Source organism: Mchenga conophoros, linkage group LG3 (genome assembly GCF_057382185.1).
Source record: "Mchenga conophoros isolate Kocher_MC1m ecotype Shallow Benthic linkage group LG3, M_conophoros_male_GT1.1, whole genome shotgun sequence".
NCBI classification, from domain to species: domain Eukaryota; kingdom Metazoa; phylum Chordata; class Actinopteri; order Cichliformes; family Cichlidae; genus Mchenga; species Mchenga conophoros.
In genome coordinates, this window is record NC_140528.1 from 82453582 (window position 1) to 82477545 (window position 23964).

Sequence of the window (23964 nt, forward strand, 5' to 3'; positions counted from 1 at the left end):
CCACTTACACCACACCAGGGCCTGTGGCTCTGGCTTAGGCCACTTACACCACACCAGGGCCTGTGGCACTTGCTCAGGCCACTTACACCACACCAGGGCCTGTGGCTGCTGGCTGAGGCCACTTACACCACACCAGGGCCTGTGGCTCTTGCTCAGGCCACTTACACCACACCAGGGCCTGTGGCTGCTGGCTGAGGCCACCTACACCACACCAGGGCCTTATTTGCTATTGAGGCCACTTACACCACACCAGGGCCTGTGGCTCTGGCTTAGGCCACTTACACCACACCAGGGCCTGTGGCACTTGCTCAGGCCACTTACACCACACCAGGGCCTGTGGCTGCTGGCTGAGGCCACTTACACCACACCAGGGCCTGTGGCACTGGCTGAGGCCACTTAGACCACACCAGGGCCTGTGGCTGCTGGCTGAGGCCACTCACACCACACCAGGGCCTGTGGCTGCTAGCTGAGGCCACTTACACCACACCAGGGCCTGTGGATGCTGGCTGAGGCCACTTACACCACACCAGGGCCTGTGGCTGCTGGCTGAGGCCACCTACACCACACCAGGGCCTGTGGCTGCTGGCTGGGGCCACTTACACCACATCAGGGCCTGTGGCTCTGGCTGTGGCCACTTACACCACACCAGGGCCTGTGGCTGCTGGCTGAGGCCAGTTACACCACACCAGAGCCTGTGGCTGCTGGCTGAAGCCACTTACACCACACCAGGGCCTTAGTTGCTATTGAGGCCACTTACACCACACCAGGGCCTGTGGCTGCTGGCTGAGGCCACCTACACCACACCAGGGCCTGTGGCTGCTGGCTGAGGCCACTTACACCACACCAGGGCCTGTGGCTGCTGGCAGAAGCCACTTACACCACACCAGGCCCTGTGCTTCTGGCCGAGGCCATCTTCACCAAACCAGGCCCTGTGCTGCTTGCTGTGGCCATGTACAACACATCAGGCCCTGTGCTGGTTCCTGAGGCCATCTTCAACAATCCAGGGCCTGTGCTGTTGGATAATTGCCAAACTGAGCCTTTGGGTTAGGGTATTATGCAAACATGCAGGTATGGTTATAGGATTGTCTTCGTAACTTCAGGTACTTGCCACCTAATCACTTTAATCCATAAATTGAGACATTGTGCTGGGGCCAGCAGCTTACGGCCATACCACCCTGAGCACGCCCGACCTCGTCTGATCTCGGAAGCTAAGCAGGGCTGGGCTTGGTTAGTACTTGGATGGGAGACTACCTGGGAATACCTGGTGCTGTAAGACTTTCAATTTCATGTCATTGAACCGCTTTTGATCCAGAGAAGGGGTGTATTAAAAGACCAAAAGCAGCTCCCCATTAATGAGGGCACATTAATGACATTGCTTTTGGCTGTTTTCCAATGTCTTGTGCTGCTAGCTGATGCCACCTACACCACACCACGGCCTTATTTGCTGGCTGAGGCCACATACACCAAACCAGGGCCTTAGTTGCTATTGAGGCCAATTACACCACACAAGGGCCTGTGGCTGCTGGCTGAGGCCACTTACACCACACCAGGGCCTGTGGCTGCTGGCTGAGGCCACCTACACCACACCAGGGCCTTAGTTGCTATTGAGGCCAATTACACCACACCAGGGTCTGTGGCTCTTGCTCAGGCCACTTACACCACACCAGGGCCTGTGGCACTGGCTGAGGCCACTTACACCACACCAGGGCCTGTGGCTGCTGGCTGAGGCCACCTACACCACACCAGGGCCTGTGGCTGCTGGCTGAGGCCATTTACACCACACCAGGGCCTGTGACTGCTGGCTGAAGCCACTTACACCACACCAGGGCCTTAGTTGCTATTGAGGCCACTTACACCACACCAGGGCCTGTGGCTGCTGGCTGAGGCCACCTACACCACACCAGGGCCTGTGGCTGCTGGCTGAGGCCATTTACACCACACCAGGGCCTGTGGCTGCTGGCTGAAGCCACTTACACCACACCAGGGCCTTAGTTGCTATTGAGGCCACCTACACCACACCAGGGCCCTTTTGCTGCTGGCTGAGGCCACTTACACCACACCAGTGCCTGTGGCTTCTGGCTGAGGCCACTTACACCACACCAGGGCCTGTGGCTGCTGGCTGAGGCCACTTACACCACACCAGGGCCTGTGGCTCTTGCTCAGGCCACTCACATCACACCAGGCCCTGCGCTTCTGGCCGAGGCCATCTTCACCAAACCAGGCCCTGTGGTTCTTGCTAAGGCCACTTACACCACACCAGGGCCTTATTTGCTATTGAGGCCACTTACACCACACCAGGGCCTGTGGCTCTGGCTTAGGCCACTTACACCACACCAGGGCCTGTGGCACTTGCTCAGGCCACTTACACCACACCAGGGCCTGTGGCTGCTGGCTGAGGCCACTTACACCACACCAGGGCCTGTGGCTCTTGCTCAGGCCACTTACACCACACCAGGGCCTGTGGCACTGGCTGAGGCCACTTAGACCACACCAGGTCCTGTGGCTGCTGGCTGAGGCCACTCACACCACACCAGGGCCTGTGGCTGCTAGCTGAGGCCACTTACACCACACCAGGGCCTGTGGCTGCTGGCTGAGGCCACCTACACCACACCAGGGCCTGTGGCTGCTGGGTGAGGCCACTTACACCACACCAGGGCCCTTTTGCTGCTGGCTGAGGCCACTTACACCACACCAGTGCCTGTGGCTTCTGGCTGAGGCGACTTACACCACACCAGGGCCTGTGGCTGCTGGCTGAGGCCACTTACACCACACCAAGGCCTGTGGCTCTTGCGCAGGCCACTCACATCACACCAGGCCCTGCGCTTCTGGCCGAGGCCATATTCACCAAACCAGGCCCTGTGCTGCTTGCTGTGGCCATGTACAACACACCAGGCCCTGTGCTGGTTCCTGAGGCCATCTTCAACAATCCAGGGCCTGTGCTGTTGGATAAATGCCAAACTGAGCCTTTGGGTTAGGGTATTATGCAAACATGCAGGTATGGTTATAGGACTGTCTTCGTAACTTCAGGTACTTGCCACCTAATCACTTGAATCCATAAATTGAGACATTGTGCTGGAGCCAGCAGCTTACGGCCATACCACCCTGAGCACGCCCGACCTCGTCTGATCTCGGAAGCTAAGCATGGCTGGGCTTGGTTAGTACTTGGATGGGAGACTGCCTGGGAATACCTGGTGCTGTAAGCCTTTGATTTTCATGTCATTGAACCGCTTTTGATCCAGAGAAGGGGTGTATTAAAAGACCAAAAGCAGCTGCCCATTAATGAGGGCACATTAACGACACTGCTTTTGGCTCTTTTCCAATGTCTTGTGCTGCTAGCTGATGCCACCTACACCACACCAGGGCCTGAGTGACCGGCTGGGGCCACTTACACCACATCAGGGCCTGTGGCTCTGGCTGAGGCCACTTACACCACATCAGGGCCTGTGGCTGCTGGCTGAGGCCAGTTACACCACACCAGAGCCTGTGGCTGCTGGCTGAAGCCACTTACACCACACCAGGGCCTTAGTTGCTATTGAGGCCACTTACACCACACCAGGGCCTGTGGCTGCTGGCTGAGGCCACTTACACCACACCAGGGCCCTTTTGCTGCTGGCTGAGGCTACTTACACCACACCAGTGCCTGTGGCTTCTGGCTGAGGCGACTTACACCACACCAGGGCCTGTGGCTGCTGGCTGAGGCCACTTACACCACACCAGGGCCTGTGGCTCTTGCTCAGGCCACTCACATCACACCAGGCCCTGCGCTTCTGGCTGACGCCACCTACACCACACCAGGGCCTGTGGCTGCTGACTGAGGCAACTTACACCACACCAGGGCCCATTTGCTGCTGGCTGAGGCCACTTACACCACACCAGTGCCCGTGGCTTCTGGCTGAGGCGACTTACACCACACCAGGGCCTGTGGCTGCTGGCTGAGGCCACTTACACCACACCAAGGCCTGTGGCTGCTGGCTGAGGCCACCTACACCACACCAGGGCCTTAGTTGCTATTGAGGCCAATTACACCACACCAGGGTCTGTGGCTCTTGCTCAGGCCACTTACACCACACCAGGGCCTGTGGCACTGGCTGAGGCCACTTACACCACACCAGGGCCTGTGGCTGCTGGCTGAGGCCACCTACACCACACCAGGGCATTAGTTGCTATTGAGGCCAATTACACCACACAAGGGCCTGTGGCTGCTGGCTGAGGCCACCTACACCACACCAGGGCCTGTGGCTGCTGGCTGAGGCCACTTACACCACACCAGGGCCTGTGGCTGCTGGCTGAAGCCACTTACACCACACCAGGGCCTTAGTTGCTATTGAGGCCACTTACACCACACCAGGGCCTGTGGCTGCTGGCTGAGGCCACCTACACCACACCAGGGCCCTTTTGCTGCTGGCTGAGGCCACTTACACCACACCAGTGCCTGTGGCTTCTGGCTGAGGCCACTTACACCACACCAGGGCCTGTGGCTGCTGGCTGAGGCCACTTACACCACACCAGGGCCTGTGGCTCTTGCTCAGGCCACTCACATCACACCAGGCCCTGCGCTTCTGGCCGAGGCCATCTTCACCAAACCAGGCCCTGTGGTTCTTGCTCAGGCCACTTACACCACACCAGGGCCTTATTTGCTATTGAGGCCACTTACACCACACCAGGGCCTGTGGCTCTGGCTTAGGCCACTTACACCACACCAGGGCCTGTGGCACTTGCTCAGGCCACTTACACCACACCAGGGCCTGTGGCTGCTGGCTGAGGCCACTTACACCACACCAGGGCCTGTGGCTCTTGCTCAGGCCACTTACACCACACCAGGGCCTGTGGCACTGGCTGAGGCCACTTAGACCACACCAGGGCCTGTGGCTGCTGGCTGAGGCCACTCACACCACACCAGGGCCTGTGGCTGCTAGCTGAGGCCACTTACACCACACCAGGGCCTGTGGCTGCTGGCTGAGGCCACTTACACCACACCAGGGCCTGTGGCTGCTGGCTGAGGCCACCTACACCACACCAGGGCATTAGTTGCTATTGAGGCCAATTACACCACACCAGGGTCTGTGGCTCTTGCTCAGGCCACTTACACCACACCAGGGCCTGTGGCTCTTGCTCAGGCCACTTACACCACACCAGGGCCTGTGGCTGCTGGCTGAGGCCACTTACACCACACCAGGGCCTGTGGCTGCTGGCTGAGGCCACCTACACCACACCAGGGCCTGTGGCTGCTGGCTGAGGCCACCTACACCACACCAGGGCCTGTGGCTGCTGGCTGAGGCCACTTACACCACACCAGTGCCTGTGGCTTCTGGCTGAGGCGACTTACACCACACCAGGGCCTTTGGCTGCTGGCTGAGGCCACTTACACCACACCAAGGCCTGTGGCTCTTGCTCAGGCCACTCACATCACACCAGGCCCTGCGCTTCTGGCCGAGGCCATCTTCACCAAACCAGGCCCTGTGCTCCTTGCTGTGGCCATGTACAACACACCAGGCCCTGTGCTGGTTCCTGAGGCCATCTTCAACAATCCAGGGCCTGTGCTGTTGGATAAATGCCAAACTGAGCCTTTGGGTTAGGGTATTATGCAAACATGCAGGTATGGTTATAGCATTGTCTTCGTAACTTCAGGTACTTGCCACCTAATCACTTGAATCCATAAATTGAGACATTGTGCTGGGGCCAGCAGCTTACGGCCATACCACCCTGAGCATGCCCGACCTCGTCTGATCTCGGAAGCTAAGCAGGGCTGGGCTTGGTTAGTACTTGGATGGGAGACTGCCTGGGAATACCTGGTACTGTAAGCCTTTGATTTTCATGTCATTGAACCGCTTTTGATCCAGAGAAGGGGTGTATTAAAAGACCAGAAGCAGCTCCCCATTAATGAGGGCACATTAACGACATTGCTTTTGGCTGTTTTCCAATGTCTTGTGCTGCTAGCTGATGCCACCTACACCACACCAGGGCCTTAGTTGCTATTGAGGCCAATTACACCACACCAGGGTCTTTGGCTCTTGCTCAGGCCACTTACACCACACCAGGGCCTGTGGCTCTTGCTCAGGCCACTTACACCACACCAGGGCCTGTGGCTGCTGGCTGAGGCCACCTACACCACACCAGGGCATTAGTTGCTATTGAGGCCAATTACACCACACCAGGGTCTGTGGCTCTTGCTCAGGCCACTTACACCACACCAGGGCCTGTGGCTCTTGCTCAGGCCACTTACACCACACCAGGGCCTGTGGCACTGGCTGAGGCCACTTACACCACACCAGGGCCTGTGGCTGCTGGCTGAGGCCACTTACACCACACCAGGGCCTGTGGCTGCTGGCTGAGGCCACTTACACCACACCAGGGCCTGTGGCTGCTGGCTGAGGCCACCTACACCACACCAGGGCCTGTGGCTGCTGGCTGAGGCGACTTATACCACACCAGGGCCCTTTTGCTGCTGGCTGAGGCCACTTACACCACACCAGTGCCTGTGGCTTCTGTCTGAGGCGACTTACACCACACCAGGGCCTGTGGCTGCTGGCTGAGGCCAATTACACCACACCAGGGTCTGTGGCTCTTGCTCAGGCCACTTACACCACACCAGGGCCTGTGGCACTGGCTGAGGCCACTGACACCACACCAGGGCCTGTGGCTGCTGGCTGAGGCCACTTACACCACACCAGGGCCTGTGGCTGCTGGCTGAGGCCACTTACACCACACCAGGGCCTGTGGCTGCTGGCTGAGGCCACCTACACCACACCAGGGCATTAGTTGCTATTGAGGCCAATTACACCACACCAGGGTCTGTGGCTCTTGCTCAGGCCACTTACACCACACCAGGGCCTGTGGCTCTTGCTCAGGCCACTTACACCACACCAGGGCCTGTGGCTGCTGGCTGAGGCCACTTACACCACACCAGGGCCTGTGGCTGCTGGCTGAGGCCACCTACACCACACCAGGGCCTGTGGCTGCTGGCTGAGGCCACCTACACCACACCAGGGCCTGTGGCTGCTGGCTGAGGCCACTTACACCACACCAGTGCCTGTGGCTTCTGGCTGAGGCCACTTACACCACACCAGGGCCTGTGGCTGCTGGCTGAGGCCACTTACACCACACCAAGGCCTGTGGCTCTTGCTCAGGCCACTCACATCACACCAGGCCCTGCGCTTCTGGCCGAGGCCATCTTCACCAAACCAGGCCCTGTGCTCCTTGCTGTGGCCATGTACAACACACCAGGCCCTGTGCTGGTTCCTGAGGCCATCTTCAACAATCCAGGGCCTGTGCTGTTGGATAAATGCCAAACTGAGCCTTTGGGTTAGGGTATTATGCAAACATGCAGGTATGGTTATAGCATTGTCTTCGTAACTTCAGGTACTTGCCACCTAATCACTTGAATCCATAAATTGAGACATTGTGCTGGGGCCAGCAGCTTACGGCCATACCACCCTGAGCACGCCCGACCTCGTCTGATCTCGGAAGCTAAGCAGGGCTGGGCTTGGTTAGTACTTGGATGGGAGACTGCCTGGGAATACCTGGTGCTGTAAGCCTTTGATTTTCATGTCATTGAACCGCTTTTGATCCAGAGAAGGGGTGTATTAAAAGACCAGAAGCAGCTCCCCATTAATGAGGGCACATTAACGACATTGCTTTTGGCTGTTTTCCAATGTCTTGTGCTGCTAGCTGATGCCACCTACACCACACCAGGGCCTGAGTGACCGGCTGGGGCCACTTACACCACACCAGGGTCTGTGGCTGCTGGCTGAGGCCACCTACACCACACCAGGGCCTTAGTTGCTATTGAGGCCAATTACACCACACCAGGGTATGTGGCTCTTGCTCAGGCCACTTACACCACACCAGGGCCTTAGTTGCTATTGAGGCCAATTACACCACACCAGGGCCTGTGGCTCTTGCTCAGGCCACTCACATCACACCAGGCCCTGCTCTTCTGGCCGAGGCCATCTTCACCAAACCAGGCCCTGTGCTGCTAGCTGTGGCCATGTACAACACACCAGGCCCTGTGCTGGTTCCTGAGGCCATCTTCAACAATCCAGGGCCTGTGCTGTTGGATAAATGCTAAACTGAGCCTTTGGGTTAGGGTATTATGCAAACATGCAGGTATGGTTATAGGATTGTCTTCGTAACTTCAGGTACTTGCCACCTAATCACTTGAATCCATAAATTGAGTCATTGTGCTGGGGCCAGCAGCTTATGACCATACCACCCTGAGCACTCCCGACCTCGTCTGATCTCGGAAGCTAAGCAGGGCTGGGCTTGGTTAGTACTTGGATGGGAGACTGCCTGGGAATACCTGGTGCTGTAAGCCTTTCATTTTCATGTCATTGAACCGCTTTTGATCCAGAGAAGGGGTGTATTAAAAGACCAAAAGCAGCTGCCCACTAATGAGGGCACATTAACGACATTGCTTTTGGCTCTTTTCCAATGTCTTGTGCTGCTAGCTGATGCCACCTACACCACACCAGGGCCTGAGTGACCGGCTGGGGCCACTTACGCCACATCAGGGCCTGTGGCTCTGGCTGAGGCCACTTACACCACACCAGGGCCTGTGGCTGCTGGCTGAGGCCACCTACACCACACCAGGGCCTTAGTTGCTATTGAGGCCAATTACACCACACCAGGCTCTGTGGCTCTTGCTCAGGCCACTTACACCACACCAGGCCTGTGGCTCTTGCTCAGGCCAATTACACCACACCAGGGCCTGAGTGACCGGCTGGGGCCACTTACACCACATCAGGGCCTGTTGCTCTGGCTGAGGCCAGTTACACCACAACAGGGCCTGTGGCTGCTGGCTGAGGCCACATACACCACACCAGGGCCTTAGTTTCTATTGAGGCCATTTACACCACACCAGGGTCTGTGGCTCTTGCTCAGGCCACTTACACCACACCAGGGCCTGTGGCACTGGCTCAGGCCGCTTAGACCACACCAGGGCCTGTGGCTGCTGGCTGAGGCGACTTACACCACACCAGGGCCTGTTGCTGCTGGCTGAGGCCACTTACACCACACCAGGGACTGTGGCTTCTGGCTGAGGTGACTTACACCACACCAGGGCCTGTGGCTGCTGGCTGAGGCCACTTACACCACACCAGGGCCTGTGGCTCTTGCTCAGGCCACTTACACCACACCAGGGCCTGTGGCTCTTGCTCAGGCCACTCACATCACACCAGGCCCTGCTCTTCTGGCCGAGGCCATCTTCACCAAACCAGGCCCTGTGCTGCTAGCTGTGGCCATGTACAACACACCAGGCCCTGTGCTGGTTCCTGAGGCCATCTTCAACAATCCAGGGCCTGTGCTGTTGGATAAATGCTAAACTGAGCCTTTGGGTTAGGGTATTATGCAAACATGCAGGTATGGTTATAGGATTGTCTTCGAAACTTCAGGTACTTGCCACCTAATCACTTGAATCCATAAATTGAGTCATTGTGCTGGGGCCAGCAGCTTACGGCCATACCACCCTGAGCACGCCCGACCTCGTCTGATCTCGGAAGCTAAGCAGGGCTGGGCTTGGTTAGTACTTGGATGGGAGACTGCCTGGGAATACCTGGTGCTGTAAGCCTTTCATTTTCATGTCATTGAACCGCTTTTGATCCAGAGAAGGGGTGTATTAAAAGACCAAAAGCAGCTGCCCATTAATGAGGGCACATTAACGACATTGCTTTTGGCTCTTTTCCAATGTCTTGTGCTGCTAGCTGATGCCACCTACACCACACCAGGGCCTGAGTGACCGGCTGGGGCCACTTACACCACATCAGGGCCTGTGGCTCTGGCTGAGGCCACTTACACCACACCAGGGCCTGTGGCTGCTGGCTGAGGCCACCTACACCACACCAGGGCCTTAGTTGCTATTGAGGCCAATTACACGACCCCAGGGTCTGTGGCTCTTGCTCAGGCCACTTACACCACACCAGCCCTGTGGCACTTGCTCAGGCCACTTACACCACACCAGGCCTGTGGCACTTGCTCAGGCCACTTACACCACACCAGGGCCTGTGGCTGCTGGCTGAGGCCACTTACACCACACCAGGGCCTGTGGCTGCTGGCTGAGGCCACCTACACCACACCAGGGCATTAGTTGCTATTGAGGCCAATTACACCACACCAGGGTCTGTGGCTCTTGCTCAGGCCACTTACACCACACCAGGCCTGTGGCACTTGCTCAGGCCACTTACACCACACCAGGGCCTGTGGCTGCTGGCTGAGGCCACTTACACCACACCAGGGCCTGTGGCTGCTGGCTGAGGCCACCTACACCACACCAGGGCATTAGTTGCTATTGAGGCCAATTACACCACACCAGGGCCTGTGGCTCTTGCTCAGGCCACTTACACCACACCAGGGCCTGTGGCTGCTGGCTGAGGCCACCTACACCACACCAGGGCCTGTGGCTGCTGGCTGAGGCCACCTACACCACACCAGGGCCTGTGGCTGCTGGCTGAGGCCACTTACACCACACCAGTGCCTGTGGCTTCTGGCTGAGGCGACTTACACCACACCAGGGCCTGTGGCTGCTGGCTGAGGCCACTTACACCACACCAAGGCCTGTGGCTCTTGCTCAGGCCACTCACATCACACCAGGCCCTGCGCTTCTGGCCGAGGCCATCTTCACCAAACCAGGCCCTGTGCTCCTTGCTGTGGCCATGTACAACACACCAGGCCCTGTGCTGGTTCCTGAGGCCATCTTCAACAATCCAGGGCCTGTGCTGTTTGATAAATCCCAAACTGAGCCTTTGGGTTAGGGTATTATGCAAACATGCAGGTATGGTTATAGCATTGTCTTCGTAACTTCAGGTACTTGCCACCTAATCACTTGAATCCACAAATTGAGACATTGTGCTGGAGCCAGCAGCTTACGGCCATACCACCCTGAGCACGCCCGACCTCGTCTGATCTCGGAAGCTAAGCAGGGCTGGGCTTGGTTAGTACTTGGATGGGAGACTGCCTGGGAATACCTGGTGCTGTAAGCCTTTTATTTTCATGTCATTGAACCGCTTTTGATCCAGAGAAGGGGTGTATTAAAAGACCAAAAGCAGCTGCCCATTAATGAGGGCACATTAACGACACTGCTTTTGGCTCTTTTCCAATGTCTTGTGCTGCTAGCTGATGCAACCTACACCACACAAGGGCCTGCGTGACCGGCTGGGGCCACTTACACCACATCAGGGCCTGTGGCTCTGGCTGAGGCCACTTTCACCACACCAGGGCCTGTGGCTGCTGGCTGAGGCCACCTACACCACACCAGGGCATTAGTTGCTATTGAGGCCAATTACACCACACCAGGGTCTGTGGCTCTTGCTCAGGCCACTTACACCACACCAGGGCCTGTGGCTCTTGCTCAGGCCACTTACACCACACCAGGGCCTGTGGCTGCTGGCTGAGGCCACCTACACCACACCAGGGCATTAGTTGCTATTGAGGCCAATTACACCACACCAGGGTCTGTGGCTCTTGCTCAGGCCACTTACACCACACCAGGGCCTGTGGCTCTTGCTCAGGCCACTTACACCACACCAGGGCCTGTGGCACTGGCTGAGGCCACTTACACCACACCAGGGCCTGTGGCTGCTGGCTGAGGCCACTTACACCACACCAGGGCCTGTGGCTGCTGGCTGAGGCCACTTACACCACACCAGGGCCTGTGGCTGGTGGCTGAGGCCACCTACACCACACCAGGGCCTGTGGCTGCTGGCTGAGGCCACTTACACCACACCAGGGCCCTTTTGCTGCTGGCTGAGGCCACTTACACCACACCAGTGCCTGTGGCTTCTGTCTGAGGCGACTTACACCACACCAGGGCCTGTGGCTGCTGGCTGAGGCCAATTACACCACACCAGGGTCTGTGGCTCTTGCTCAGGCCACTTACACCACACCAGGGCCTGTGGCACTGGCTGAGGCCACTTACACCACACCAGGGCCTGTGGCTGCTGGCTGAGGCCACTTACACCACACCAGGGCCTGTGGCTGCTGGCTGAGGCCACTTACACCACACCAGGGCCTGTGGCTGCTGGCTGAGGCCACCTACACCACACCAGGGCCTGTGGCTGCTGGCTGAGGCGACTTACACCACACCAGGGCCCTTTTGCTGCTGGCTGAGGCCACTTACACCACACCAGTGCCTGTGGCTTCTGGCTGAGGCGACTTACACCACACCAGGGCCTGTGGCTGCTGGCTGAGGCCACTTACACCACACCAAGGCCTGTGGCTCTTGCTCAGGCCACTCACATCACACCAGGCCCTGCGCTTCTGGCCGAGGCCATCTTCACCAAACCAGGCCCTGTGGTTCTTGCTCAGGCCACTTACACCACACCAGGGCCTTATTTGCTATTGAGGCCACTTACACCACACCAGGGCCTGTGGCTCTGGCTTAGGCCACTTACACCACACCAGGGCCTGTGGCACTTGCTCAGGCCACTTACACCACACCAGGGCCTGTGGCTGCTGGCTGAGGCCACTTACACCACACCAGGGCCTGTGGCTCTTGCTCAGGCCACTTACACCACACCAGGGCCTGTGGCACTGGCTGAGGCCACTTAGACCACACCAGGGCCTGTGGCTGCTGGCTGAGGCCACTCACACCACACCAGGGCCTGTGGCTGCTAGCTGAGGCCACTTACACCAAACCAGGGCCTGTGGCTGCTTGCTGAGGCCATCTTCACCAAACCAGGCCCTGTGCTGCTTGCTGTGGCCATGTACAACACACCAGGCCCTGTGCTGGTTCCTGAGGCCATCTTCAACAATCCAGGGCCTGTGCTGTTGGATAAATGCCAAACTGAGCCTTTGGGTTAGGGTATTATGCAAACATGCAGGTATGGTTATAGGATTGTCTTCGTAACTTCAGGTACTTGCCACCTAATCACTTGAATCCATAAATTGAGACATTGTGCTGGGGCCAGCAGCTTACGGCCATACCACCCTAAGCACGCCCGACCTCGTCTGATCTCGGAAGCTAAGCAGGGCTGGGCTTTGTTAGTACAGACTGCCTGGGAATACCTGGTGCTGTAAGCCTTTCATTTTCATGTCATTGAACCGCTTTTGATCCAGAGAAGGGGTGTATTAAAAGACCAAAAGCAGCTCCCCATTAATGAGGGCACATTAACGACATTGCTTTTGGCTGTTTTCCAATGTCTTGTGCTGCTAGCTGATGCCACCTACACCACACCAGGGCCTGAGTGACCGGCTGGGGCCACTTACACCACACCAGGGCCTGTGGCTGCTGGCTGAGGCCACCTACACCACACCAGGGCCTTAGTTGCTATTGAGGCCAATTACACCACACCAGGGTATGTGGCTCTTGCTCAGGCCACTTACACCACACCAGGGCCTTAGTTGCTATTGAGGCCAATTACACCACACCAGGGCCTGTGGCTCTTGCTCAGGCCACTCACATCACACCAGGCCCTGCTCTTCTGGCCGAGGCCATCTTCACCAAACCAGGCCCTGTGCTGCTAGCTGTGGCCATGTACAACACACCAGGCCCTGTGCTGGTTCCTGAGGCCATCTTCAACAATCCAGGGCCTGTGCTGTTGGATAAATGCTAAACTGAGCCTTTGGGTTAGGGTATTATGCAAACATGCAGGTATGGTTATAGGATTGTCTTCGTAACTTCAGGTACTTGCCACCTAATCACTTGAATCCATAAATTGAGTCATTGTGCTGGGGCCAGCAGCTTATGACCATACCACCCTGAGCACGCCCGACCTCGTCTGATCTCGGAAGCTAAGCAGGGCTGGGCTTGGTTAGTACTTGGATGGGAGACTGCCTGGGAATACCTGGTGCTGTAAGCCTTTCATTTTCATGTCATTGAACCGCTTTTGATCCAGAGAAGGGGTGTATTAAAAGACCAAAAGCAGCTGCCCACTAATGAGGGCACATTAACGACATTGCTTTTGGCTCTTTTCCAATGTCTTGTGCTGCTAGCTGATGCCACCTACACCACACCAGGGCCTGAGTGACCGGCTGGGGCCACTTACACCACATCAGGGCCTGTGGCTCTGGCTGAGGCCACTTACACCACACCAGGGCCTGTGGCTGCTGGCTGAGGCCACCTACACCACACCAGGGCCTTAGTTGCTATTGAGGCCAATTACACCACACCAGGCTCTGTGGCTCTTGCTCAGGCCACTTACACCACACCAGGCCTGGGGCTCTTGCTCAGGCCAATTACACCACACCAGGGCCTGAGTGACCGGCTGGGGCCACTTACACCACATCAGGGCCTGTTGCTCTGGCTGAGGCCAGTTACACCACAACAGGGCCTGTGGCTGCTGGCTGAGGCCACATACACCACACCAGGGCCTTAGTTGCTATTGAGGCCATTTACACCACACCAGGGTCTGTGGCTCTTGCTCAGGCCACTTACACCACACCAGGGCCTGTGGCACTGGCTCAGGCCGCTTAGACCACACCAGGGCCTGTGGCTGCTGGCTGAGGCGACTTACACCACACCAGGGCCTGTTGCTGCTGGCTGAGGCCACTTACACCACACCAGGGACTGTGGCTTCTGGCTGAGGTGACTTACACCACACCAGGGCCTGTGGCTGCTGGCTGAGGCCACTTACACCACACCAGGGCCTGTGGCTCTTGCTCAGGCCACTTACACCACACCAGGGCCTGTGGCTCTTGCTCAGGCCACTCACATCACACCAGGCCCTGCTCTTCTGGCCGAGGCCATCTTCACCAAACCAGGCCCTGTGCTGCTAGCTGTGGCCATGTACAACACACCAGGCCCTGTGCTGGTTCCTGAGGCCATCTTCAACAATCCAGGGCCTGTGCTGTTGGATAAATGCTAAACTGAGCCTTTGGGTTAGGGTATTATGCAAACATGCAGGTATGGTTATAGGACTGTCTTCGAAACTTCAGGTACTTGCCACCTAATCACTTGAATCCATAAATTGAGTCATTGTGCTGGGGCCAGCAGCTTACGGCCATACCACCCTGAGCACGCCCGACCTCGTCTGATCTCGGAAGCTAAGCAGGGCTGGGCTTGGTTAGTACTTGGATGGGAGACTGCATGGGAATACCTGGTGCTGTAAGCCTTTCATGTCATTGAACCGCTTTTGATCCAGAGAAGGGGTGTATTAAAAGACCAAAAGCAGCTGCCCATTAATGAGGGTACATTAACGACATTGCTTTTGGCTGTTTTCCAATGTCTTGTACTGCTAGCTGATGCCACCTACACCACACCAGGGCCTTATTTGCTGGCTGAGGCCACATACACCAAACCAGGGCCTTAGTTGCTATTGAGGCCAATTACACCACACAAGGGCCTGTGGCTGCTGGCTGAGGCCACTTACACCACACCAGGGCCTGTGGCTGCTGGCTGAGGCCACCTACACCACACCAGGGCCTGTGGCTGCTGGCTGAGGCCACCTACACCACACCAGGGCATTAGTTGCTATTGAGGCCAATTACACCACACCAGGGTCTGTGGCTCTTGCTCAGGCCACTTACACCACACCAGGGCCTGTGGCTCTTGCTCAGGCCACTTACACCACACCAGGGCCTGTGGCACTGGCTGAGGCCACTTACACCACACCAGGGCCTGTGGCTGCTGGCTGAGGCCACTTACACCACACCAGGGCCTGTGGCTGCTGGCTGAGGCCACTTACACCACACCAGGGCCTGTGGCTGCTGGCTGAGGCCACCTACACCACACCAGGGCCTGTGGCTGCTGGCTGAGGCGACTTATACCACACCAGGGCCCTTTTGCTGCTGGCTGAGGCCACTTACACCACACCAGGGCCTGTGGCTGCTGGCTGAGGCCACTTACACCACACCAGGGCCTGTGGCTGCTGGTTGAGGCCACTTACACCACACCAGGGCCTGTGGCTGCTGGCTGAGGCCACCTACACCACACCAGGGCCTGTGGCTGCTGGCTGAGGCGACTTACACCACACCAGGGCCCTTTTGCTGCTGGCTGAGGCCACTTACACCACACCAGGGCCTGTGGCTCTTGCTCAGGCCACTCATATCACACCAGGCCCTGTGCTTCTGGCTGAGGCCATCTTCACCAAACCAGGCCCTGTGATGCTTGCTGTGGCCATGTACAACACACCAGGCCCTGTGCTGGTTCCTGAGGCCATCTTCAACAATCCAGGGCCTGTGCTGTTGGATAAATGCCAAACTGAGCCTTTGGGTTAGGGTATTATGCAAACATGCAGGTATGGTTATAGGATTGTCTTCGTAACTTCAGGTACTTGCCACCTAATCACTTGAATCCATAAATTGAGACATTGTGCTGGGGCCAGCAGCTTATGGCCATACCACCCTAAGCACGCCCGACCTCGTCTGATCTCGGAAGCTAAGCAGGGCTGGACTTGGTTAGTACTTGGATGGGAGACTGCCTGGGAATACCTGGTGCTGTAAGCCTTTCATTTTCATGTCATTGAACCGCTTTTGATCCAGAGAAGAGGTGTATTAAAAGACCAAAAGCAGCTCCCCATTAATGAGGGCACATTAACGACATTGCTTTTGGCTCTTTTCCAATGTCTTGTGCTGCTAGCTGATGCCACCTACACCACACCAGGGCCTGAGTGACCGGCTGGGGCCACTTACACCACATCAGGGCCTGTGGCTCTGGCTGAGGCCACTTACACCACACCAGGGTCTGTGGCTGCTGGCTGAGGCCACCTACACCACACCAGGGCCTTAGTTGCTATTGAGGCCAATTACACCACACCAGGCTCTGTGGCTCTTGCTCAGGCCACTTACACCACACCAGGCCTGTGGCTCTTGCTCAGGCCAATTACACCACACCAGGGCCTGAGTGACCGGCTGGGGCCACTTACACCACATCAGGGCCTGTTGCTCTGGCTGAGGCCAGTTACACCACAACAGGGCCTGTGGCTGCTGGCTGAGGCCACATACACCACACCAGGGCCTTAGTTGCTATTGAGGCCATTTACACCACACCAGGGTCTGTGGCTCTTGCTCAGGCCACTTACACCACACCAGGGCCTGTGGCACTGGCTCAGGCCGCTTAGACCACACCAGGGCCTGTGGCTGCTGGCTGAGGCGACTTACACCACACCAGGGCCTGTTGCTGCTGGCTGAGGCCACTTACACCACACCAGGGACTGTGGCTTCTGGCTGAGGTGACTTACACCACACCAGGGCCTGTGGCTGCTGGCTGAGGCCACTTACACCACACCAGGGCCTGTGGCTCTTGCTCAGGCCACTTACACCACACCAGGGCCTGTGGCTCTTGCTCAGGCCACTCACATCACACCAGGCCCTGCTCTTCTGGCCGAGGCCATCTTCACCAAACCAGGCCCTGTGCTGCTAGCTGTGGCCATGTACAACACACCAGGCCCTGTGCTGGTTCCTGAGGCCATCTTCAACAATCCAGGGCCTGTGCTGTTGGATAAATGCTAAACTGAGCCTTTGGGTTAGGGTATTATGCAAACATGCAGGTATGGTTATAGGATTGTCTTCGAAACTTCAGGTACTTGCCACCTAATCACTTGAATCCATAAATTGAGTCATTGTGCTGGGGCCAGCAGCTTACGGCCATACCACCCTGAGCACGCCCGACCTCGTCTGATCTCGGAAGCTAAGCAGGGCTGGGCTTGGTTAGTACTTGGATGGGAGACTGCCTGGGAATACCTGGTGCTGTAAGCCTTTGATTTTCATGTCATTGAACCGCTTTTGATCCAGAGAAGGGGTGTATTAAAAGACCAAAAGCAGCTCCCCATTAATGAGGGCACATTAACGACATTGCTTTTGGCTCTTTTCCAATGTCTTGTGCTGCTAGCTGATGCCACCTACACCACACCAGGGCCTTAGTTGCTATTGAGGCCAATTACACCACACCAGGGTCTTTGGCTCTTGCTCAGGCCACTTACACCACACCAGGGCCTGTGGCTCTTGCTCAGGCCACTTACACCACACCAGGGCCTGTGGCTGCTGGCTGAGGCCACTTACACCACACCAGGGCCTGTGGCTGCTGGCTGAGGCCACTTACACCACACCAGGGCCTGTGGCTGCTGGCTGAGGCCACTTACACCACACCAGGGCCTGTGGCTGGTGGCTGAGGCCACCTACACCACACCAGGGCCTGTGGCTGCTGGCTGAGGCGACTTATACCACACCAGGGCCCTTTTGCTGCTGGCTGAGGCCACTTACACCACACCAGTGCCTGTGGCTTCTGTCTGAGGCGACTTACACCACACCAGGGCCTGTGGCTGCTGGCTGAGGCCAATTACACCACACCAGGGTCTGTGGCTCTTGCTCAGGCCACTTACACCACACCAGGGCCTGTGGCACTGGCTGAGGCCACTTACACCACACCAGGGCCTGTGGCTGCTGGCTGAGGCCACTTACACCACACCAGGGCCTGTGGCTGCTGGCTGAGGCCACTTACACCACACCAGGGCCTGTGGCTGCTGGCTGAGGCCACCTACACCACACCAGGGCCTGTGGCTGCTGGCTGAGGCCACTTACACCACACCAGGGCCCTTTTGCTGGTGGCTGAGGCCACTTACACCACACCAGTGCCTGTGGCTTCTGGCTGAGGCGACTTACACCACACCAGGGCCTGTGGCTGCTGGCTGAGGCCACTTACACCACACCAAGGCCTGTGGCTCTTGCTCAGGCCACTCACATCACACCAGGACCTGCGCTTCTGGCCGAGGCCATCTTCACCAAACCAGGCCCTGTGCTGCTTGCTGTGGCCATGTACAACACACCAGGCCCTGTGCTGGTTCCTGAGGCCATCTTCAACAATCCAGGGCCTGTGCTGTTGGATAAATGCCAAACTGAGCCTTTGGGTTAGGGTATTATGCAAACATGCAGGTATGGTTATAGGATTGTCTTCGTAACTTCAGGTACTTGCCACCTAATCACTTGAATCCATAAATTGAGACATTGTGCTGGGGCCAGCAGCTTACGGCCATACCACCCTGAGCACGCCCGACCTCGTCTGATCTCGGAAGCTAAGCAGGGCTGAGCTTGGTTAGTACTTGGATGGGAGACTGCCTGGGAATACCTGGTGCTGTAAGCCTTTCATTTTCATGTCATTGAACCGCTTTTGATCCAGAGAAGGGGTGTATTAAAAGACCAAAAGCAGCTGCCCATTAATGAGGGCACATTAACGACACTGCTTTTGGCTCTTTTCCAATGTCTTGTGCTGCTAGCTGATGCCACCTACACCACACCAGGGCCTGAGTGACCGGCTGGGGCCACTTACACCACATCAGGGCCTGTGGCTCTGGCTGAGGCCACTTACACCACACCAGGGCCTGTGGCTGCTGGCTGAGGCCAGTTACACCACACCAGAGCCTGTGGCTGCTGGCTGAAGCCACTTACACCACACCAGGGCCTTAGTTGCTATTGAGGCCAATTACACTACACCAGGGCCTGTGGCTCTTGCTCAGGCCACTTACACCACACCAGGGCCTGTGGCTGCTGGCTGAGGCCACTTACACCACACCAGGGCCTGTGGCTGCTGGCTGAGGCCACCTACACCACACCAGGGCCTGTGGCTGCTGGCTGAGGCCACCTACACCACACCAGGGCCTGTGGCTGCTGGCTGAGGCCACTTACACCACACCAGTGCCTGTGGCTTCTGGCTGAGGCGACTTACACCACACACCAGGGCCTGTGGCTGCTGGCTGAGGCCACTTACACCACTCCAAGGCCTGTGGCTCTTGCTCAGGCCACTCACATCACACCAGGCCCTGCGCTTCTGGCCGATGCCATCTTCACCAAACCAGGCCCTGTGCTCCTTGCTGTGGTCATGTACAACACACCAGGCCCTGTGCTGGTTCCTGAGGCCATCTTCAACAATCCAGGGCCTGTGCTGTTGGATAAATGCCAAACTGAGCCTTTGGGTTAGGGTATTATGCAAACATGCAGGTATGGTTATAGCATTGTCTTCGTAACTTCAGGTACTTGCCACCTAATCACTTGAATCCACAAATTGAGACATTGTGCTGGAGCCAGCAGCTTACGGCCATACCACCCTGAGCACGCCCGACCTCGTCTGATCTCGGAAGCTAAGCAGGGCTGGGCTTGGTTAGTACTTGGATGGGAGACTGCCTGGGAATACCTGGTGCTGTAAGCCTTTGATTTTCATGTCATTGAACCGCTTTTGATCCAGAGAAGGGGTGTATTAAAAGACCAAAAGCAGCTGCCCATTAATGAGGGCACATTAACGACATTGCTTTTGGCTGTTTTCCAATGTCTTGTGCTGCTAGCTGATGCCACCTACACCACACCAGGGCCTTAGTTGCTATTGAGGCCAATTACACCACACCAGGGTCTTTGGCTCTTGCTCAGGCCACTTACACCACACCAGGGCCTGTGGCTCTTGCTCAGGCCACTTACACCACACCAGGGCCTGTGGCTGCTGGCTGAGGCCACCTACACCACACCAGGGCATTAGTTGCTATTGAGGCCAATTACACCACACCAGGGTCTGTGGCTCTTGCTCAGGCCACTTACACCACACCAGGGCCTGTGGCTCTTGCTCAGGCCACTTACACCACACCAGGGCCTGTGGCACTGGCTGAGGCCACTTACACCACACCAGGGCCTGTGGCTGCTGGCTGAGGCCACTTACACCACACCAGGGCCTATGGCTGCTGGCTGAGGCCACTTACACCACACCAGGGCCTGTGGCTGCTGGCTGAGGCCACCTACACCACACCAGGGCCTGTGGCTGCTGGCTGAGGCGACTTATACCACACCAGGGCCCTTTTGCTGCTGGCTGCGGCCACTTACACCACACCAGTGCCTGTGGCTTCTGTCTGAGGCGACTTACACCACACCAGGGCCTGTGGCTGCTGGCTGAGGCCAATTACACCACACCAGGGCCTGAGTGACCGGCTGGGGCCACTTACACCACATCAGGGCCTGTGGCTCTGGCTGAGGCCACTTACACCACACCAGGGCCTGTGGCTGCTGGCTGAGGCCAGTTACACCACACCAGAGCCTGTGGCTGCTGGCTGAAGCCACTTACACCACACCAGGGCCTTAGTTGCTATTGAGGCCACTTACACCACACCAGGGCCTGTGGCTGCTGGCTGAGGCCACCTACACCACACCAGGGCCTGTGGCTGCTGGCTGAGGCCACTTACACCACACCAGGGCCTGTGGCTGCTGGCTGAAGCCACTTACACCACACCAGGGCCTTAGTTGCTATTGAGGCCACTTACACCACACCAGGGCCTGTGGCTGCTGGCTGAGGCCACCTACACCACACCAGGGCCCTTTTGCTGCTGGCTGAGGCCACTTACACCACACCAGTGCCTGTGGCTTCTGGCTGAGGCCACTTACACCACACCAGGGCCTGTGGCTGCTGGCTGAGGCCACTTACACCACACCAAGGCCTGTGGCTCTTGCTCAGGCCACTCACATCACACCAGGCCCTGCGCTTCTGGCCGAGGCCATCTTCACCAAACCAGGCCCTGTGGTTCTTGCTCAGGCCACTTACACCACACCAGGGCCTTATTTGCTATTGAGGCCACTTACACCACACCAGGGCCTGTGGCTCTGGCTTAGGCCACTTACACCACACCAGGGCCTGTGGCACTTGCTCAGGCCACTTACACCACACCAGGGCCTGTGGCTGCTGGCTGAGGCCACTTACACCACACCAGGGCCTGTGGCTCTTGCTCAGGCCACTTACACCACACCAGGGCCTGTGGCACTGGCTGAGGCCACTTAGACCACACCAGGGCCTGTGGCTGCTGGCTGAGGCCACTCACACCACACCAGGGCCTGTGGCTGCTAGCTGAGGCCACTTACACCAAACCAGGGCCTGTGGCTGCTTGCTGAGGCCATCTTCACCAAACCAGGCCCTGTGCTGCTTGCTGTGGCCATGTACAACACACCAGGCCCTGTGCTGGTTCCTGAGGCCATCTTCAACAATCCAGGGCCTGTGCTGTTGGATAAATGCCAAACTGAGCCTTTGGGTTAGGGTATTATGCAAACATGCAGGTATGGTTATAGGATTGTCTTCGTAACTTCAGGTACTTGCCACCTAATCACTTGAATCCATAAATTGAGACATTGTGCTGGGGCCAGCAGCTTACGGCCATACCACCCTAAGCACGCCCGACCTCGTCTGATCTCGGAAGCTAAGCAGGGCTGGGCTTGGTTAGTACTTGGATGGGAGACTGCCTGGGAATACCTGGTGCTGTAAGCCTTTGATTTTCATGTCATTGAACCGCTTTTGATCCAGAGAAGGGGTGTATTAAAAGACCAAAAGCAGCTCCCCATTAATGAGGGCACATTAACGACATTGCTTTTGGCTGTTTTCCAATGTCTTGTGCTGCTAGCTGATGCCACCTACACCACACCACGGCCTTATTTGCTGGCTGAGGCCACATACACCACACCAGGGCCTTAGTTGCTATTGAGGCCAATTACACCACACCAGGGCTTGTGGCTGCTGGCTGAGGCCATCTACACCACAACAGGGCCTGTGGCTCTTGCTCAGGCCACTTACACCACACCAGGGCCTGTGGCTGCTGGCTGAGGCCACTTACACCACACCAGGGCCTGTGGCTGCTGGCTGAGGCCACTTACACCACACCAGGGCCTGTGGCTCTTGCTCAGGCCACTTACACCACACCAGGGCCTGTGGCACTGGCTGAGGCCACTTAGACCACACCAGGGCCTGTGGCTGCTGGCTGAGGCCACTCACACCACACCAGGGCCTGTGGCTGCTAGCTGAGGCCACTTACACCACACCAGGGCCTGTGGCTGCTGGCTGAGGCCACTTACACCACACCAGGGCCTGTGGCTGCTGGCTGAGGCCACCTACACCACACCAGGGCATTAGTTGCTATTGAGGCCAATTACACCACACCAGGGTCTGTGGCTCTTGCTCAGGCCACTTACACCACACCAGGGCCTGTGGCTCTTGCTCAGGCCACTTACACCACACCAGGGCCTGTGGCTGCTGGCTGAGGCCACTTACACCACACCAGGGCCTGTGGCTGCTGGCTGAGGCCACCTACACCACACCAGGGCCTGTGGCTGCTGGCTGAGGCCACCTACACCACACCAGGGCCTGTGGCTGCTGGCTGAGGCCACTTACACCACACCAGTGCCTGTGGCTTCTGGCTGAGGCGACTTACACCACACCAGGGCCTGTGGCTGCTGGCTGAGGCCACTTACACCACACCAAGGCCTGTGGCTCTTGCTCAGGCCACTCACATCACACCAGGCCCTGCGCTTCTGGCCGAGGCCATCTTCACCAAACCAGGCCCTGTGCTCCTTGCTGTGGCCATGTACAACACACCAGGCCCTGTGCTGGTTCCTGAGGCCATCTTCAACAATCCAGGGCCTGTGCTGTTGGATAAATGCCAAACTGAGCCTTTGGGTTAGGGTATTATGCAAACATGCAGGTATGGTTATAGCATTGTCTTCGTAACTTCAGGTACTTGCCACCTAATCACTTGAATCCATAAATTGAGACATTGTGCTGGGGCCAGCAGCTTACGGCCATACCACCCTGAGCACGCCCGACCTCGTCTGATCTCGGAAGCTAAGCAGGGCTGGGCTTGGTTAGTACTTGGATGGGAGACTGCCAGGGAATACCTGGTGCTGTAAGCCTTTGATTTTCATGTCATTGAACCGCTTTTGATCCAGAGAAGGGGTGTATTAAAAGACCAGAAGCAGCTCCCCATTAATGAGGGCACATTAACGACATTGCTTTTGGCTGTTTTCCAATGTCTTGTGCTGCTAGCTGATGCCACCTACACCACACCAGGGCCTTAGTTGCTATTGAGGCCAATTACACCACACCAGGGTCTGTGGCTCTTGCTCAGGCCACTTACACCACACCAGGGCCTGTGGCTCTTGCTCAGGCCACTTACACCACACCAGGGCCTGTGGCATTGGCTGAGGCCACTTACACCACACCAGGGCCTGTGGCTGCTGGCTGAGGCCACTTACACCACACCAGGGCCTGTGGCTGCTGGCTGAGGCCACTTACACCACACCAGGGCC

The 23964-nt window shown here is 57.5% G+C and overlaps 8 non-coding genes and 7 pseudogenes across 8 annotated transcripts; all 15 read left to right on the plus strand.

The window, feature by feature from the left end:
* Positions 1-1157: 1157 nt before the first annotated feature.
* LOC146581086 (5S ribosomal RNA) lies at positions 1158-1276 on the plus strand. Its single transcript, XR_014892007.1, has one exon. It is a non-coding gene; the product is annotated as a 5S ribosomal RNA (ribosomal RNA).
* Positions 1277-3084: 1808 nt separating this feature from the next.
* LOC146581087 (5S ribosomal RNA) lies at positions 3085-3203 on the plus strand (annotated as a pseudogene).
* A 2482-nt stretch (positions 3204-5685) lies between these two features.
* Positions 5686-5804, plus strand: LOC146581088 (5S ribosomal RNA; annotated as a pseudogene).
* A 1612-nt stretch (positions 5805-7416) lies between these two features.
* LOC146581089 (5S ribosomal RNA) lies at positions 7417-7535 on the plus strand. Its single transcript, XR_014891833.1, has one exon. It is a non-coding gene; the product is annotated as a 5S ribosomal RNA (ribosomal RNA).
* Positions 7536-8195: 660 nt separating this feature from the next.
* LOC146581090 (5S ribosomal RNA) lies at positions 8196-8314 on the plus strand (annotated as a pseudogene).
* A 1132-nt stretch (positions 8315-9446) lies between these two features.
* Positions 9447-9565, plus strand: LOC146581091 (5S ribosomal RNA). The gene has a single exon (XR_014891835.1). It is a non-coding gene; the product is annotated as a 5S ribosomal RNA (ribosomal RNA).
* A 1289-nt stretch (positions 9566-10854) lies between these two features.
* Positions 10855-10973, plus strand: LOC146581092 (5S ribosomal RNA). Its single transcript, XR_014891836.1, has one exon. It is a non-coding gene; the product is annotated as a 5S ribosomal RNA (ribosomal RNA).
* A 2698-nt stretch (positions 10974-13671) lies between these two features.
* On the plus strand, positions 13672-13790 carry LOC146581093 (5S ribosomal RNA; annotated as a pseudogene).
* A 1132-nt stretch (positions 13791-14922) lies between these two features.
* On the plus strand, positions 14923-15041 carry LOC146581094 (5S ribosomal RNA). The gene has a single exon (XR_014891901.1). It is a non-coding gene; the product is annotated as a 5S ribosomal RNA (ribosomal RNA).
* Positions 15042-16255: 1214 nt separating this feature from the next.
* LOC146581095 (5S ribosomal RNA) lies at positions 16256-16374 on the plus strand (annotated as a pseudogene).
* Positions 16375-17506: 1132 nt separating this feature from the next.
* Positions 17507-17625, plus strand: LOC146581096 (5S ribosomal RNA). The gene has a single exon (XR_014891837.1). It is a non-coding gene; the product is annotated as a 5S ribosomal RNA (ribosomal RNA).
* Positions 17626-18887: 1262 nt separating this feature from the next.
* Positions 18888-19006, plus strand: LOC146581097 (5S ribosomal RNA; annotated as a pseudogene).
* A 943-nt stretch (positions 19007-19949) lies between these two features.
* On the plus strand, positions 19950-20068 carry LOC146581098 (5S ribosomal RNA). The gene has a single exon (XR_014891838.1). It is a non-coding gene; the product is annotated as a 5S ribosomal RNA (ribosomal RNA).
* A 1966-nt stretch (positions 20069-22034) lies between these two features.
* On the plus strand, positions 22035-22153 carry LOC146581099 (5S ribosomal RNA; annotated as a pseudogene).
* Positions 22154-23449: 1296 nt separating this feature from the next.
* LOC146581100 (5S ribosomal RNA) lies at positions 23450-23568 on the plus strand. The gene has a single exon (XR_014891952.1). It is a non-coding gene; the product is annotated as a 5S ribosomal RNA (ribosomal RNA).
* The last annotated feature ends 396 nt before the right edge of the window (positions 23569-23964 follow it).